At 43.3% G+C, this 18,534-nt stretch overlaps 1 pseudogene; it reads right to left on the bottom strand.

Annotated features, from left to right (window-relative positions):
- Positions 1 to 17,363: 17,363 nt before the first annotated feature.
- On the bottom strand, positions 17,364 to 18,109 carry LOC102851931 (annotated as a pseudogene).
- Between the last annotated feature and the right edge of the window lie 425 nt (positions 18,110 to 18,534).

Below are 18,534 nucleotides of genomic sequence, written 5' to 3'. Positions count from 1 at the left end.
GAAATATACAGTCACTGTACCAAAAAGAACTGACTGATATTGAAAAAAATGTAAGAGATACTATATGAGTCTGAGGGAGGACCTGAACTGCTTGCTGCAGAAGATCAAGTAATGCAGTCTTCAATATGGATTAAAGCTCAATATCAAGAAAACAATGATTCTTACCACTGGATCAAAAGACAACACCATGATAGAAGGAGAAGAGATTGAAGCTGTTAACAATTACAGCTTGCTTGGCTCTACAGTCAACACTCTTGATACTTAGCAGTCAGGAGATCAAAAAATTAATTGCTTTGGGAAACTCTGCTGTCAGGGACTTCTCCATTGTACTGAGAAGCAATGATGTCAGTCTAGAGACTGAGGTGTGCCTGATCCAGGCCATAGTCTTCGTAATTATTTGCTATGTATCAGAGAGAGCTGGGCAATGACTTAGGATGACAGAAGAAGAACTGATGCATTCAAATTGTGGTGCTGGAGAAGCATCTTGTACATACCATGGACTGCCAAGAAAATAAATGAGTCTGTCTTGGAGAGAGTGAAACCAAGTTTCTCCTTGGAGGCTAGGATTTTGAAACTGTCTCATACACTTTGGGCTCCTAGCCAGGAGGAACTGGTTTTTGGACCGCATACTCAGAAGGATGCAGGGACAGCACAGGAGAGGAAGACACCAGATGAGATGGATTGACACAGTAACTAGAGGAATGGGCAGTAGGTGTGTCAGAGTCAGTGAGACTGGATCAGGACAGGGCAAGCTTCAGAGCTGCTATACATTTGTATATGCTGTGAGTTGCAGGAGACTAGCTGGCTCATAACAATAACACAACAACCATCTGAGCAGAAGCCAATGATAATGAGGGAAGAAATTAAAGCTGCACCAAAGGGATTGGCAAAAAATAAGGCCCCAGGAGTCAATGGTATACCAGTTTACTTGTTTCAACTAACAGATACAGCCTTGGATGTTCTCACCAGTCTATCCCAGGGAAATTGGAGGACAGGGGTCTGGCCAACAATTTGGAAGAGGTTCATATTTGTTCCCATTCCCAAGAAAGGGGATCCAACAGAATGTGGAAAGTATTGAACAATAGAATTAATATCACATGCAAGCAAAGTCCTGCTCAAGATCATTCAAAAATGGCTAGAATAAGTACGTAGATAAGGAATTGCCGGAAATTCAAGCAGGATTTAGAAAAGGCTGTGGCACCAGGAATATCATTGCTAGTGTCATGTTGATACTGGCTGAAAGTAAAGAACACCAGAAGAATATTTATGCTTTATTGACTATGCAAAGACATTTGACTGTATGAATCATAGGTTGTGGTTAACATTGAGAAGAATGGGAATCCTAGAGAACTTAACTGCTCATGCAAAGGCATAACCAAGAGGCTGCTGTACCAACAGAGCAAGGAACACTATATGGTTTAAAATTAAGAAGAGAGTACATCAGGGCTGTATTCTATCCATACCTCCTTAATCTGTATGCTGAACAGAGTGTTCAAGAACCTGGACTCAATGAAGAAGAATGTGACGTTAAGATCAAAGGAAGAATCACTAACAGCCTGTGTTATGCAGATGACTCAATCTTGCTTGCTGAAAGTGAGGAGGACATGAAGCACTTATTGATATGGATTGCATCTCAATGTCAAGAAAATAAAAATTCTTACCACTGGACCTATAGGCAGCATCATGATAGGTGGAGAAAAGACAGAAACTATCAACAACTTTATCTTAGCTGGATCCACAATTAACCAGCAGTCAGGAAATCAGGAGATGTATTACACTGGGAAAGTCTGCAGTCAGGGGCCTCTCAAAATTATTGAGGCATACTGATGCCAGTTTAATGAATAAGGTGCATCTTATTCAGGCCATGGTCTTTCAGATCACTTGCTATTGCATCTGAGAGCTGGGCAATGCATAAGAATGATAGAAGAAGAAGGGATGCCTTTGAGCTGTGGTGTTGGAGAAGGTTACTGAACACCCCATGGACTGCCAAAAGAATAAACAGGTGTGTCTTGGAGAAACTGCAGCCTTGAGTACCCCTTGGAGGCAAAGATTATAAAGCTTTGCCTCACTTTCAGCATGTTGCTAGGAGGAACTATTACCTGGAGAAGAACATAATGCTCAGGAAGGCTGAGGGCCAGCAAAGGAGAGGAAGACCCTTAGCCAGGTGGACTGCCACAATGGGCTCTAGTGTTGTCAGAAAGTGTGAAGATGCACAGGACAGGACGGCGCTCAGAACTGTGTGCATATTGTCAGTATGGGTCACACTTGACTTGATGGCACCTAACAACATTATTTGAGTTTGCACCAGTAGTTTTGCTTTTAAAAAAGTTTCCATTTTTCTCTTCATTATGTTCATTTAAAAAAAAAATCCTTGAACATATTAATTGTCTACTGATTCTGTTACTTCTGTAGTGTCTGGTAATCTACTGACTGATACTTCTGTCAGTGCTGCTCTGAATAGACCCAAAGAAAATGAGAACAGAGGCTTAAACAGAGATTTGTACACCAATGTTCATAACAGCATTATTCACAATCACAAGGACATGGAAACAGCCAAGATGTCCAACCACAAACAAACGGATTGAGAAGTTGTGGTACATTCACACACTGGAATTCTACGCAGCAAGCAGGAGTGATGATTTTGTAAATTATTACCTAAGAGGGACTGGGGAACATTATGCAGAGTGAACTAACTTAGCTGCACAAGGACAAATACTGTATAAAACCATTATTGTAGAATGAGTATGAGGATACAAGTGGGTGGGGAGGGTGGAAGCAGAGGGGTTGAGGATGGGCAAGGGGTAGTGTTGTATTAATCATAGCGTTGCACAATTCGATGGGTGGGTGGGGGTGAAGGAAATGGAAAGGATCTTTTGTGGAAAACAATGTATTTAAACTTTGTAAATAAATCAGTATAAAATAATTTTTTTATTAAAAAAAGACCATGCATATAACAAGTAAAACACTGAGTTTTCCAGCTGTGTATGAAGCACCTCTTCTCTGGCCACACTGAGGTTCTTCTTACTCTTGTTTGCTCAAACCTCCTTTTCTGGTTTCTCTCTCAGGATCCTTGACCTCCTCGGCCTTCAGGTGCATTTTCTTTGACCTCCATCACACCCTAGACCGTTCTTCGCCCATCTTACTTCTTTTGTCCTCACAATGGCCAAGTGAGTCACCTCACTCCACACTGCCCAGAGTTCTTTCTTTCTACCGCTCAGTAAGTCAACTCCATTTTTATCTCTCTGCCACACACAGACACTGTTATCCACGAAGCCACTGGCAACCTCTGTGACTTTCCAGTTGTGTTTGTAAATATTCTCCCCTCCTTCTTTTTCACAGAGCTCTTTCATTCTAGTTTTCATAACCACTGACTCTCAGTCACCTTTGCCATATCCATCACCTTGCTGAAGTGAGAGATGCTGTCAGGACCAGGTAGAGTGTGGCCCTCAAAATGGAAGAAGAGGAAAAAGCAGAGGCAGGTGAGAGTCCTTAGAATACTGGAAACCTGTGATGATTCATGAGTGACCCAGTTTTAGAGAGTATTGAGGGTGGATTGGTGGCTACAATGCATCTCTGGGCTCCAGCTCTGAGCCTTGATCCTGAGAACAGCTGTGTGAACAGGGTGTCTGGTGTACACTGGGGGAAGATTGAGTCCTGTCTCACCGTTAGCTGTGGTCATTCTGCAAGTTCAAGGCCAAATCTGAGGTTTGCCTTTTTTTTTTTCTTTCTCTGTTCACTTTCTGATTCATCATCTGTTTATTAAACATGTGGGTTTTGATTTGCAGTTTTGGGCAGTGAACGCCTGATCACACCAGCTGTTTACAATCCATCATTCCTATAAAGCATTTCCACTTTGGTTGCTGTGCTGGCCTGAGACTAAGGCTCTTGGTACCAAAGGTTGGCTTTTCAGCTCCATAAACCAGTGAGACTGTCAGCACTCACTTCACCACATTACAGCAAATATGCGCACGTCTCCCTGTTTTCTTGCAGCTCAGGCTTGCTCTATTTCAAGCAAAGCTGCCATGATGACCGGTCACAAGAAGCAGAAGTGGACACTACTACTTTAATGTTGAATTGACTGCTGTTTTAATGTTGAATTGACAGGGCTGGTCACACATAGCGTTTAGTAGCCTTGGAGGAGCAGCATGCTCAAAGCCTGTGATCCATCAGCTCTTCCACCAGGGGCCAGGACTAGAAGGAGTTGGGTCACCAGGTTTGGGTACTATATCGTTGTTTTCTCTCATCGGCCACAGCTCCTGGAGGCATTCCTTTGTAGATAGGGACAGTTACTGTCCCCATTGGATAGTTTGGCAAAGATCACTTTTGGATAGTTTGGTCTGTGAGGGTCCAAATGGTTAATAAACAAATGAAAAAAGAGTCTGCCCACCAGTAATTGAAGAAATGTAACGTAGAACATTTTGATTCATTGACAATTGGTCCTTGTGTAAGAGGGGTGGCCCACTGGGCCCCTTGCTTAGTACTGGAGAGTCTTCAAGGATGCTATGTTCTCTGAGAAACCTGTCTTTGTTCTTTAGAACACTCATACCTTTTGACCTACTTATTTCACTTCTGATGAGCTAGCCCTAAGAAAAGGGAAATGAACAAATATTTTTGCACAAGATTCTTCTTACGTAATTGTCTTCATAAAAAAAACAAGATGTAGTAGTGTAAGTGCTGAATATCAGGACAGTAAAGCTTCTTTCCTCAGCCTTTCACCAGGGACATGTACTGAGCCTATTTTTTGTTTCCCAGTAACCCCAGACAGCCTGGGTCTTGGCACTTAGTTGGTGCTCATGAAAGTCAGGTGGATGAAGAGGATTGAGGATTAAGAATGGCGATGTTTATTTGTTGCCGTTCCCAAGAAAGGTAACCCAACAGAGTGTGGAAATCATTTAACAATATCACATCCAGGGGAGCTCTGGTGGCCTAGTGGCAAGAAGCTGCAACTACAATCCCAGAGGTGCACGGTTCGAATCCACCAGATGCTCTGCCGGGGAAGGAGGGGCAATCTCCTCCTGTACCAGTCAGATCTGATTTGACGGTACACGCACACAAAAATAAAAAAAAAAAACAAAACAATATCACATCCAAGTAAAATCTTGCTGAAGATCATCTAGAAACAGCCGATAGAGTACCTTGACAAGGAACTGCTAGATGTTCAAGCTGGTTTTAGAAGAGGATGTGACCTAGGGATATCATTGCTGATGTTAGATGGATTTTGGCTGAAAGCAGAGAATACCAGAATAATGTCTATTTGTGTTTTATTCACTATGAAAAGGCATTTGACTGTGTAGATCATAACAAATAATGGCTAACATTGAGAAGAATATTAATTCCAGAACACTTAATTGTGCTCATACAAAACCTATACCTAGACCAAGAGTCTATGTCCAAACTGAGCAAAGGAACACTGTTGTTCTCATGTGCCATTGAGTTGAGTATGATTCATAGAGACCCTATGCACAACAGGTCTAAATCCTGCTCTGTCCTGAGATAATCTCACTGCCTCAGACACCCCTACCCTCATTTACCCCGTTGTTGTGTCAATCCATCTTATCTGGGGTCTTCTCCTGCGCTGTTCCTCCATCCTTCTAAGTATGATATCCTTCTTCAAAGATTGGTCCATCATTGCTACATGCCCAAAATATTTGAGACAGAGTCCCAAAATCCTTGCCTCCAGTGAACAGCTTGCTTTGACCTCTCCAGGACAGACATGTTAGTTCCTTTGACAGTCCATGTTATGTTCAAAACTCTTCTCCAACACCACAACTCAAAGGCATCAATTTTCCTTCTGTCATCCTTGGTCATTGTCCAGCTCTCTGATGCATAATTGCAAAAGGTGTGCATCAGTGCTATATTTATTCTCTCTACCTATTAAATCTTTATGCTGAGCAAATCATTTGAGAAGTTGGACTTTATGAAGAGAAATGTGGCATCAGAATCAGAGGAAGACTCATCAACAACCTGCATTATGCAAATGATGCAACCTTGCTTGCTGAAAGTGAGGAAAGCTTGAAGCGCTTGTTGCAGAGGATCAAAGACTACAGCCTTCAATATGAATTTTATCTCAACATCAAGAAGGCCAAAATCCTCACCACTGGACCAATAAGCAAATTCATGATAAATGTTGTTGTCAACAATTTCATCTACTTGAGTTTATAATCAACACCCTTGGTACTAGCAGTTAAGAAATCAAAAGACATGTTGAGAAAAAAAAAAAAGACATGTTGCATTGGTAAAGTCTACTGTCAAGGACCTCTCCAAAATACTAAGGAGCAATGATGTCAGTTTAAAGACTAAGAAGTGCCTGATTCAGACCATGGTATTTTCAACTTGCTATGCATGTGAGAGCTGGACAATAAATAAGAATGACGGGGGGAGGGGGGAATCAATGCCTTTGAGTCGTGGTGTTGGAGAAGAGTACTAGCTAACCCATGGACTGCAAAAAGAATGAACAGCTATATCTAGGATAAAGTGTAGCCAGAGTGCTCCTTAGAGGAAAGGATGAGAAATAAAATTTTATCTCACATACTTTGGACATGTTGTTAGGGAAGGTTATAAGCTAGTACTTTTAACAAGCCCAGTGGTCTGTCCTCTGTGTCTTGACCACTGCATACCCTCACACCAAACACACTGTGAAAACCAAAGCTAAGCTACACCAGGGTGGGAAAATTCTGTTGGGGCAAAGATGGTCTCACTGACTAGTCTATTGCTTAAATGTGGCCAGTCTCCTTAAGGGAGGGATATGAGTTTCAGCTGGCAGCTGCTGAGATCTAACCCTGATACCTAGGGGTACTGGGGCTTGGTCTCAGGATCCAATAACCTCCAAGCAGCAGGCTAAGTTGGACAGTTTGATCTGGACTCTGCTTTCTACAGACAGGCCTTGGCTAAGTACTGGGCATTTCATTCATGGAATGGATGATGATGACCAGTCAGGTGGGCTGATCTGAGTCCTGAATAAGCCACATATGCTAAGTGCTGACCATCCTTCATATTTCTGCCTTGGCACCTCCTCCTTTCTCTGCCTAGCCCTATTCCTCAGCTTGGAACTGTAGCCCCTCTTTTCCGGTTCTTATAAAGGCTTCCACACTTCAATCCATCCTAAAGAAACCTTCCTGCCTCAAAGGAGGCCCATCTTCCTGCCATCTGGCTCTCAGAGGACCCCCTAAGGACTCAGTCTGGAGAGAAGGCCTTGGCATGGTTCTATCTATCTTCCTTCCTATCTGGACCACATTGACTCCAGAGCCTCTGCCCTGATTTCTTATTCCTGCCCCCCCCCACCCCGGATTCTTATATTGGCCACAGCCACCTGCACTGCCCCTAGTTCTCCTCTCACCTTTCCTCTCTGCACTCAACTCTTCTCCCCGTGATGAGATGCCTTTTGAGGGGCTGGAGTTCCAGGACACTCCTATGCCCTCTCTAGCAGAGATGTCTGCATGCTGCCTTAGCAACATGAATCTGTAAATAGTTGGCACACTTGACTGATAACTAAAAACTTAGGGATTCAAGCCCCTTCAAGGGCACTTTGGAAAAAAGGTCTGATGATCTTCCTGCAAAAGATCAGCCATTAAAAACTCTAACGAGCACATGACATCTGTGTCATCACCAAGTTGCTGTTGTCAAGTGCCATCCAGTTGACTACAACTGAGAGCAACCCTATGAACAGCAGATGGAGACCTTGCCCTACTCTGCACCATCACGTGATCTCTGACATTGTCAAGTCCATTGTTGAAGTCACCATGTCAATCCATCTAATTTTTTCATTTTTTCTTTCTTCCTTCTTTCTTTCCTTCCTTCCATTCTTTTCTTTTCCAATAATGGTATCTTTTTCTTTTTTCTTTTTTTTTAAATTTAATTTTTTTAAATGGTATCTTTTTCTAAAGACTGATCCTTCCTTACAACAAGCTCAAAGTATGTGAGACAAAGTCATCATCCTTGCCTTTAAAGAACACTCTGGTTCCACTTCCTCCAAGACTTGTTTGTTCTTCTTGCAGTCCGTGTAGATGAAATCATTAACAACTCAAACTTTTCTCCATCTATCATGACGTGATGCAGATTTTTGTTTTCTTAATGTTGAGATGTAATCTGTATTGAAGGCAGAAGTTGCCGATCTTCCTTAACAAGTACTTCACTTTTTGCAAGTTAGATGGTATCATCTGAATAGTGTAGGTTGTTGATGAGTCTTTCTTCGACCCTTATACCACATTTGTATTCAGATTGTTGAGCTTGTTTTAATTATTTGTTCAGCATAGAGATTCAGTAGGTATGAAGAAAAGAATCAATCCTGATGCACACCTTTCCTGATTTTAAGTTGTACATTATCTGACAGCAACTGGGACTGGTGTTGCTTAGCAACACAAGCCTTTGTCAAAGAATGAATCTGTAGTGGTGAGACAACAGCCCTCAAGAAGAAGATTCCTAAATGGAGGTCCCTTTATTACAGTCCTCAAATCTCACATGGAGCTAGTCTACAGGTCCATGTCTAGGTATGGTTTATCTCCAGAACCATAAAGATTTGTCTCACAGCGTGACCTCATTTTGGTAATCCTACCCTGACCACTATAGAACTGTCCAGTTTCTTTTCTGCTTCTTCCTGCCAAGTGGTGTCTGTCCTTTGTGGGCAAGGAAATCTTAGCTGTAATTATTAGGACTGGAGGAACGAAGCTTTTGCTTCTGATACATCTGTGCCTTCATGAGGAAATTGTACATGGAACTGATGGTTGTAGGAAATTGTAATGGAACTTCAATGGTGGTTTTCTAGGACTACAGCACTACCCCTGTAGCATCCTGTCCCCGAGTTCGTTGGAAAGCAAGTTCTAGGCTTGTAAACAGTCTTGGTGGAGTTGAGAGTCCTGTCAAGTTTTGTATGGTCCATTCTGGAAGATGCTCCTTTCACTGTCTCTCTACCTTTCCAACCATGGTGTCCCTTTCCAAGGAATAACATGCTTAATAACATGCCTAAAGTATGGAACACAGAGTATAATCATCTTTGCCTCCGAGCAGCACCTTCTCTAAGACATATCTGTTTAGTTTTGTATTTCAGTCCATGGGATAATTTTTACCCTTCTCCAATACCACAGTTTAACTGTGCACCCACCAGTTGCATAAGAAGTGATTGAAAATACCATGGCCTGAATCAGATGCACCTTGGACCTCAAAATTGACACCATTTCTCCTTAATAATTTGTAGAGTTTCCTTACTGCAGCTGCAAACATCTTTTAATATTTGGAACACAGAACAAAGCATAAATGTCAGAAAACTAGAAGTCATGAAAAATGACATTGAATGTATGTATGAACATCGATGTTCTAGGCATAAAATGAGATGAGATGGACTGACTTTGGCCATTGTGGTTCAAACAATCACACAATATACTATGCTGAGAAAAACAGAAGAAGGATGATAATGTATTCAAAGTTAAAGAGACAGGTTGTATCCTGAAGCATAATGTTGTGAGTCATAGGATATTATCCATACACATTATTGGAAGCAAAGTAGATGACCAGCGAAAAGGAGGAAGACCTTCAATAAGAGATCAACATGGTGGCTGCACCAGTGGGCTCAAACATGGGGAGAACGGGGAAGGTGGAACAGGACCAGGCAGGATTTGTTCTGTTGGTCATAGGGTCGCTCTGAGTCAGGCATGACCAGATAGCACGTAAAAACTGACCCCTAATCGCAGAGAATTTTGATCCACTTTGCAGCCCTCCATCAGCTTCAGTCTCCAAAGGCTTCTGCTCCCCAGGCTGGGGTCAGCTCATGGAGCAGACAGGTACACAGGACCTGCTGACAAAGGCTCTAAACATGGTTCTGGAATGCAGACATGAAGCCCATGTGGGCTGGCCTGCCTGAGGAGAGTTTGAGATAAAACCCCAAGTTGGCTGAGAACAGAGATTCCGTGCGGATTGGAACAGGGCAGAGCCGTGGGTGTTCTGGGCAATGACTTTTAGCTTCTCTGTGCGTTGTTTGTCCCTCTTGGCACGCTCTGAGTGTTGCCTTTGCGTCAGCTCACAGTCCCTGTTCTCTCAGCACGACTTCCTTCATAACAGGATGGCAGACCCAATGACTACTGAATTGATTGAAAACACTCAGATAAGCTTTCAGATGGCAGAAACCCTTGAACCTGCAACTGCATCCACTTGCCAAGGTATCTTTATTTTAAAATTTTGTATTGGTTTACATACAAGAATTCATATATATATTTTTAATTTTATATATTCATATATAGTGTTTAATTAATGTACTCTGTATTTTGTAGAATAATTCCTATAGATTGTGTTTCATTCATGTACATGGTGTTTTGTACAATGATTCACATACATTGTGTTTTATGTTTTGATCTATGTTTATTTCCACTTCATCTCTTCAAGTTCCCATTGCATCTATCCTATTCCATCACACTGACCCCTGTTTGCCCATTAAGCTCTGCTCTCGCTGCCCTGGATGTGCTCACCAAGTCGTGCCAAGAAATCTGGAGGACAACCACCTGGCCAGTTGACTGGGAGAGATCTATATTTGTTCCCATTCCAAAGAAAGGTTATTTGACAGAGTGCAGAAATTATTGAACAGTATCATTGATATCACATGCAAGCAAGATTCTGCTGAAGATTATCCTAAAATGACTGGAACAGTGTATCAACAGAGAACTTCCTGAAGTACAGGCTGTGTTTAGAAGAGGCCGTGGTAGTAGAGATATTATAGCTAATGTCAGATGGATCTTGGCTGAAAGCGGAGAGTACCAGAGGAATGTCTGTGTTTCATTGACTATGCAAAGACATTTGACTGTGTAGAGCACAAAAAACTGTGGCTAACTCTGAGAAGAATGGGAATTCCAGAACACTTGATTGTCTTTATGCGAAACCTATACTTGGACCAGGAGGCAGTCATCAGAACAGAGCTGGAAATGCTGCATGGTACAAAATTTGGAAGGGTACGAACAAAGGATGTGTCCTATCTCCATATATTTTCAATCTATATGTGGATCAGATTGTCTGGGAGGCTGGGCTTTATGAGGAGAAATGTGGCAACAGGACTGGAGGAAGACTTATCAACAATCTGTGTTTTGCTGACGACATAACCCTGCTGGCTGAAACTGAGGGGGACCTAAAGTACTTGCTGCAGAGGGTCAAGGACTGCAGCCTTCCACATGGATGGAAGCTCAATATCCAGAAAACAAAGATTCTCACCACTGGGCCAATTGACAGCATCATGATAGATGATGAAGAGATTGAGATTGTTGATAGCTTCAGTTTTATTGGCTCTGCCATCAACACTCTTGGTACCAGCAGCCAGGAAATTAAAAGATGACCTGCAGTGGGAAAGTCTGTTGTTAGAGACCTCTCCAAAGTACCTAAGAACGACAATGCCAGTCTGGATACTAAAATGCACAGGACACAGGCCATGGTCTTTGCAATTATTTGCTACGCATCAAAAAGCTGGACAACAACTAGGGAGGATAGAAGGAGAATTGATGCCTTTGAGCTGTGGTTCTGGAGAAGGGCATTGATTATACCATGGACTGCTAGGAGAACAAATAAGTCTGTCTTGGAGAGGGTGAAGCCAGGCTGCTCCCTGGAGGCAAGGATTCTGAAGCTTCATCTGACATACTTTGGACATGTTGCAAGGAGGGACGAGTCCTTGAAGAGGAATGTCATGCCTGGGAAGGTGAACAAGACAGTGCAGGAGAGGAAGACCCTGGATGGGATGGATTGATACAGTAACTGGGGAAATAGGGGTTGGTGTGTCATAATTAGTGAGACAGGTTCAGGACAGAGCAGGGTTCAGAGCTGCTATACATAGGGTTGCTATGGGTTCCAGGTGACTCGATGGCAGACAACAACAACACCAACTGCTGCTGGGTTGAGATGGTATCTCTTTGTTTTATTTTGTTTTTAAACTCTTATCTAAAATTTTATTTTAGTGTGTGTGTGTGTGTGTGTGTGTGTGTGTGTGTGTGTGTGTGTGTGTACCGTCAAATTGGATCTGACTGGTACAGGAAGAGATTGTACCTCCTCCAGCAGGGCATCTTGTGGATTCGAACCGGACAACGCTGGGATTGCAGTGAAGCTTCTTGCCTTCTTGCCACTAGGCCACCAGAGCTCCCTGAGATGATATCTCATTGTTGCTTTGATTTGCATCTCCCTGAGTACCAGCGATAAAAATGTGTGTTTGTTGGTCATCTGAATGTCGTTCTCTATGAAGAGTCTTTTAATATTTTTGTCCATTTTGTAATTGGGTTATCAGTCTTTTCTTGTGGAGGCTCTGTAGTATTCTGTAAACTTTAATTATGAGTCCCTTGTCTGAAATGTGGGATTTTTTCCACCCATTTGGCTTTCTTTTAACACTGTTGGAAAAAATTTGCATACACACAGGGATTTGATTTTTAGAAAATCCAATCTCTTGATTTTATTATCTCCTGGTAAAACACTTTTGGCTGTTTAAAATTTGTTTCTGTTTTTTACACATAGGTCTCTAATCTGCCTTAGGTTGATTTTTGTGTACGATTTGAGTTTTGGATGTTGTGTGAGTTTTCTACAGGTAGATATCCAATACTGACAGCACCATTTGTTAAAGAGACTGTCATTTGTTCCTGTAACAGATATCTGTTTCCTCATCAAATATCAATTGGCCATAGGCAGATGAGTTGATTTCTTGGTTCTCGATTCTATTCATTAGTCTATGTATCTGTTGTTGTACCAATACGTGCTGTTTGATTAATACAGCTGTGTAGTGGTTTGAGATCAGGGAGTGTGGTGCTTCCTAAATTATTTTTCAGAAAAGCCGTACTTATTTGGGATCTCTTTCCTTTCCAAATAAAACTGCCAGTTGCATTTGCTATCTCTTTGAATAACAAGTTTGGTATCTGTATTGGGCTTGTGTAGAATATATAGATTCTTTCGGTAGGATTATAATTTTCACAATGTTGAGTCTTCCTATCCACAAATGGGATATTTGTCCATTTCTTATTGTTTTGTGTAGCAAAGTTTTGTAGTTTTCCTTACAAAGGTCTTTTGAGTCTCTAGTCAGGTTTATTCCTAAGTATTTCATCTTGTGGTTATTTATTGTAAATGGTCTTGCTTTTCAAGTTTCCTTTTCCATACTTTCTTTGTTGCAGAGAAATCAAATGATTTTTGCATGTTGCTCTTGTATCTTGTCCCTTGTTAAATTGGTCTACTAGTTCTAACAGTTTTTGGTTGAGTCTTTGGTCATGATGCTAGGAGACGTTCTTTGGAGAGCAACATCATGCTTGGAAAGGTCTCTCCAATGGGGAAGAAGAGAATGACCATAAATTAGGTGAATCGACATAGTGACTGCAGCAATGGGCTTGAGTATGTTAGAGATGGTGGGGATGGCACAGAAAGGCTCATATCTGTTGTTTATAGTGTTGCTATGTGTCAAGCTCAATTCAACAGAACCTAACAACAACAACAACGTTGTTAAATATTGTCCCCATAGAATCCTTTATGTAATAGATGTTTGCAATTGCTTCTCTTCACTTTGAGTCAAGGCACGTCAGTAAAGAAAGGTCTTCACTGAGTGACAGTTTTACTCCATCCGAGTAATTAATGTGGACTCTGAGGTGGCAGGTTTTCCTTACTTGTACTTTCTGTCTCTTTCAATCTGAGAGTTTAGTTTCCTGGCACAACATAGACAATATTTCCCTTCCTATTCACAGAGTTTTGTTTTGTTTTTTTAAAAAAAGAAATAAAAAAGCATATTGCGATGGGAAAGTCTGCTGTTAGGGACCTCTCTAAAGTACTCAAGAGTAATGGTGTCTCTCTGGAGACTAAGGTGCGCCTGATACGGGCCATGGTCTTTGCAATCACTTGTTATGCATCAGAGAGTTGGACAATGACTAGGGAAGACAGAAGGAGAATTGATGCCTTTGAGCTGTGGTGCTGGAGAAGAGTATTGAATATACCATGGACTGGCAAGAAAACAAACAGATTTATCTTGGAGAGGATTAAACCAAGCTGCTCCTTGGAGGCAAGGATTCTGGGGCTTTGTCTGACATACTTTGGGCATGTTGCCATGAGGGACCGGTCCTTGGAGAGGGACATCATGCTTGGGAGGGTGGAGGGACAGAGCAGGAGGGGAAGACCCTCTATGAGATGGATTGATTCAGTGACTGGGGCACAGGGTAGAGCAGGGTTTAGGGCTATTGTGCATAGGGTCGCTATGAGTCACAAATGACTCGATGGCACATAACAACAACAACAACATTCACAGAGTTCAAAGGCCCATTATGTCCAAGTGAATGACCAGGTCTGCTTTTGAGTCCATCTTAGTCTGAAAGTTCCACTGAATCTTCTCCACCATGGGTGACCTTGCTTCCAGCACCACTGCAACACAGAAGCGACCACAGTACAGCAAACTGACAAGCAAGTGATGGGATCCAATGGTTAGTGCCTGCAGTCGTCAACTGTCCACAGAGTAATGCACATTACAAACAAGCCCAATTCCAAAGGTCCCAGCCACCGGCTATGTTCCTGGCTCACAGGTATGTGTGTTAATATGGCATGGCTGCTTTGAGATGCAGGTGGGGTTCAGGATAGCCTGTGTGTCCTTGAAGGGACAGCCATTGACAGTCCTGTGCAGCATAGTTCTGCTGTAAATATATCCATATATATATTTATATTTGGGGAGACCCCACAGTACAGAGATTTCTCAGTCATAACCAAACATTCTTAGAGGGTGTTTCACTCATCTTTTTTTTTTTCTCTTGAGGTCTCTTATGAAATCTGGTAATAGCTACTAAATCTCTTTACTGTTATTTTGCTTAGAAAACTTTTGCCTAAAGCCATTAGTTAATTTGGTATATTTCCTATTTTCCAAATAATCACAGGAAGTGACTTTAGTGATTTTTAAACCCTACTTAACAAAAGTTGCCGTTTTCCAATTTTTTACATATTTTTCCATGTTACAGCCATCAGTTAATTAGCCAATGCTATACATTTGAGTTTTATTGTTGATAGCACTGTAGTTTGGGTACCAAATTTTGTATTATAGAAATCTTGTTGAAACAATGCTATTTTGCAAATGACCCTACCATACCCATTCTTTCTTACTCACAAGTTTGTGTGTTGGCTGTAGCATACAGGTCCAGATCAGGTCCAGTTTAGGCTGATTCATGTTAAATTCAGTTCACATTCATGTCATATTTAGGTCATATTCAGTTGGGTTTAGATCTAGCTCAGATCAGTTTCTTGTCAAGTTCAGGTTGTGTTCAGGACAAGTTTCGGTCAAGTTCAGGTGTGGATCAGGTCACATTCAGGTGATGTAGGGAGGTGGGTTTAGTTCAAACTCAGGTCAGGTTCAGATTATGATCAGGTCAAATTAGGGTAGGTGCAAGTTGGGTTCACATCAAGTTTCAATTGCTTTCATGCCAAGTTTGAGTCAAGTTCAGATCAGGGTCAGGGGGACCAAGGATGCTTCTCACGTTCTCTCCTCCTGGAATCCAGAAGAAGGGGTAGAACTCTGGGGATTCCCTTTCCATGGGTCAAAGCAGAGCAGGAGGGTGACCAGAAGCGTTGGTGCACTAAACCTCTGCTCAGCACCGTCCTGCTGTTCCTGCCTTTACATTCCACTGGGCATAATCAGTCCACAGCCACACATCAAGCTCACAACTGTGAAGTTACCCTGCTGGAGCAGGAAGGGAAGTCTTATGAAGGAGTAATTCTGTCCCCTAGTGGACAGTCTAGGAATTCAGCAAGAATGGTATTGGTAAGATGGGAGAAATAAACTCTGTTTGAGGCAGTCAAAGTGTGTACTAGTGAAGGGGTAGAGAGATAGACTGTGACTGGATCCTGGGCTCTGCAGATCAGGCCTGAAGGGGCAGGAACTTAGGGGCCGATTATAGGTACCCAAATGTTTGCTCATATTTTAATCAACTTTTACTTCATTTCCCTGGAATGACTTGGACATGTAGGGTGGGGTCAGGAGCTCCCTTTCAGGATCATTATATCCTGGCTGTGGGGAGGCCTCCGAGCATCCTGGGAAGGAAAGCAGCCTCAGAAATGCGACACATTCTCCAAGGACGCTAAGACAATATGAGCAGACCCTCAAAGGTTAGAGGTCAGAGGTTGCAGCCGCAGCAGAGGGCATTTCCTGAGAGTCCTTATTGCCTCTTCTGGTGACACTGGGGTGTCTTTGGAAGGCTTGAGCTCAGGGCTCCTTTTATGCTCCTCTTACAGGCCCTCTATCTCACATAGAAATCTCCACGTGTTTAGGAAGTGGGACTGAAGCCCTCCATGTTCTCTTTGTGCTTACAGATGACGTGAATTCTAGCAGAGGCACAGAAATTCAGACAGTCCAAACAGTTCTCAGGCCTGACGACCCATGCTCTTTGGGGCCCTTGGCCATCAGTAGACCCCACACGACCAATGAGTCAAGACCATCTCCAAGCACTCTACTGCGAGCCCGCCACAGCACCAGAGCTAGGGTCACTCTGTCACCCCAGGTGATTTGGTGAGAGAAGGGAGCTTGCGCAGAGCCAGAAGGCAGCAGATATCAGCCTGTCTGGCCATAATCCTTGCAGGCTGCAGCAGAAGTGACTTTAGTATTGGAGGGCTGGTGCCTGCCCCTCCTTACTCCAGCCCGAGGAAAAAGGAAGCATCTGGTCCGACACCATCCTGGGGCCAGCTCAGCAGCCCATATGGGCCTGAAGTGAGCAGAGGTGGTAGGGTTTGTTAGCGACGGCTGGGAAGCCCTGAGCATGGCCACCTCCCATTAGGGTCAGACAGCATTGGCTTCTCCCCAGTAATAGGTATGAGGGGTGCAGGGCAGGCTGTGCTGGGAGAAGAGATTATGAGGGACACTTGATTGCAGGCCATAACAGAGGCTACTGCAATCCCCGTAACCGAGGCTGGGGCCACAAGACACGTGCTCGGTCTCCGGCAAAGACAGGACTGTGGGAGTGGATGCATGACGACCAGGATTGATCTGGCCTCACGTCGTCCATCCTGAAGGTCGCCAGCCTCCCAAGCCATCTCTGAGCCATATGCCTGTCCCCACACTTTGCACTCTCAGGAAAGGCAGTGGCCCTATGGGTGCCCAGCGCTGGGCTTGACCAACATGTAATCAGAGATATGGAATAGAGAGAAAGGGCCACATGGAACATTCCAGACTACAGACTACATGCACTCCTAGGAAAGTCACCAGCTTCCAGTTTGACTTTTGCCCTGTCTGTAAGTCAGAGATGAGCTTCTGTGGTGAAAAGTCCAGCTCATGTGGGGACAAGCCCTTGTGATGACCACAGAGATGTACTACAGTTTACCTCTTTCTTGCCAGACATGTGATAACATGTGGAGCTATTTTCCTCTGACTACACTTTTTTTCCAAATTTTTTTTTAAATATGTGAGCTTATTTGCCACATATATATTTGTGACTGGATTCAGATTTGGAGGTAGAAGTTCTCAGAGAGGACAGCCTCCGTCTCTTGGCGACCTACTCCTGGCGTTTTTCTTTGGCTCCTTCATTCTCTTGCCCGAAAGCTTAGTGTCCTCTTCCTCCTTAGTGCACTGTTTCTTCAGTGAAATGTTCCGGCGCTTGTGTTGCAGCACATGTGGAGTAGCAAGCCCCTGAATCTTGGGCGCTTTGGTCCTGGATTTCTTGCCTTCTTTGTTCAGTGGCTTTCTCACAGCATATTGATGTACATCATCTTCCTTGGGGAGGCTGAAGAGTTTGTGAATTCTGCTGGCTCTCTTGGGCCCCAGTCTACGAGGCACAGTGGTATCGGTCAGTCCTGGGATCTCCTTCTCCCCTTTCTTGATAATGACCAAGTTGAGAACACTCAGATTGGTATCCACAATGCAACCCTGATGTATTTGTGATTCCTCTCTCCAGTCCTCCGTGGTCTGTAACAAGAGTGCCCCTTACTCAGCAGTGGGCGAGCTCGGCCACGGGTCCAGACACCATGCTTCACGGGAAAACCTTGCTTGTCATTTCCGCTGCTGATCCGGACAACATATCCTTTCCACTCAACCCCGAGAGTCAGCAGCAACTTCTGTGGCCATTCACTTCTCATCAAATGTACGAAGTTTGCATTCATCGTTCACTTCTCTAAGTTTTTGGCAGCCAGTGGCTGGGAAAGAGATGTTCCGCTTCATGGTGAAGCAGCCAATGGCCCTAGCGGCACCACATAAAAAGGCTGACCACGCTTTGAAGAGAGAGAGAGAGAATTATTAGAAAGTTACATCCCAAAAGTACAGACCTTCCTCCTTGCAAAGGAAATATGGAGGAGGCAGCTGCCTGTGAGGTGAGATCTTATTTATGGCTTCTTCTGGGTAGGCCTTGGGGCTAGAATCTTGGCGAATGAGACGATACCTGGAGAGCTCCAAGTTTAGTGGGTGTTTCTCATTCTGGTCCCTGTTCCCTGACCTCATTCATTCGCCTAAAGTGGCCACTGCTTCGTATATTACTCATGTGTCAAAGCACTAATTTTATGAATGTCAATATCTGTTGCCTGGTTCTGTTGGCTCATGTAACTTTTGCCTCCCCTATATCACTGGTTCTAATCCAAACATTTCCCCCT

This window comes from Elephantulus edwardii, unplaced genomic scaffold, assembly GCF_000299155.1.
Source record: "Elephantulus edwardii isolate Elephantulus edwardi_28Jun2011 unplaced genomic scaffold, EleEdw1.0 scaffold00048, whole genome shotgun sequence".
In the NCBI taxonomy this organism is placed as follows: domain Eukaryota; kingdom Metazoa; phylum Chordata; class Mammalia; order Macroscelidea; family Macroscelididae; genus Elephantulus; species Elephantulus edwardii.
The sequence above is the reverse complement of the archived record's forward strand: the minus strand, read 5'-3'. Positions and strand labels throughout refer to the sequence as shown.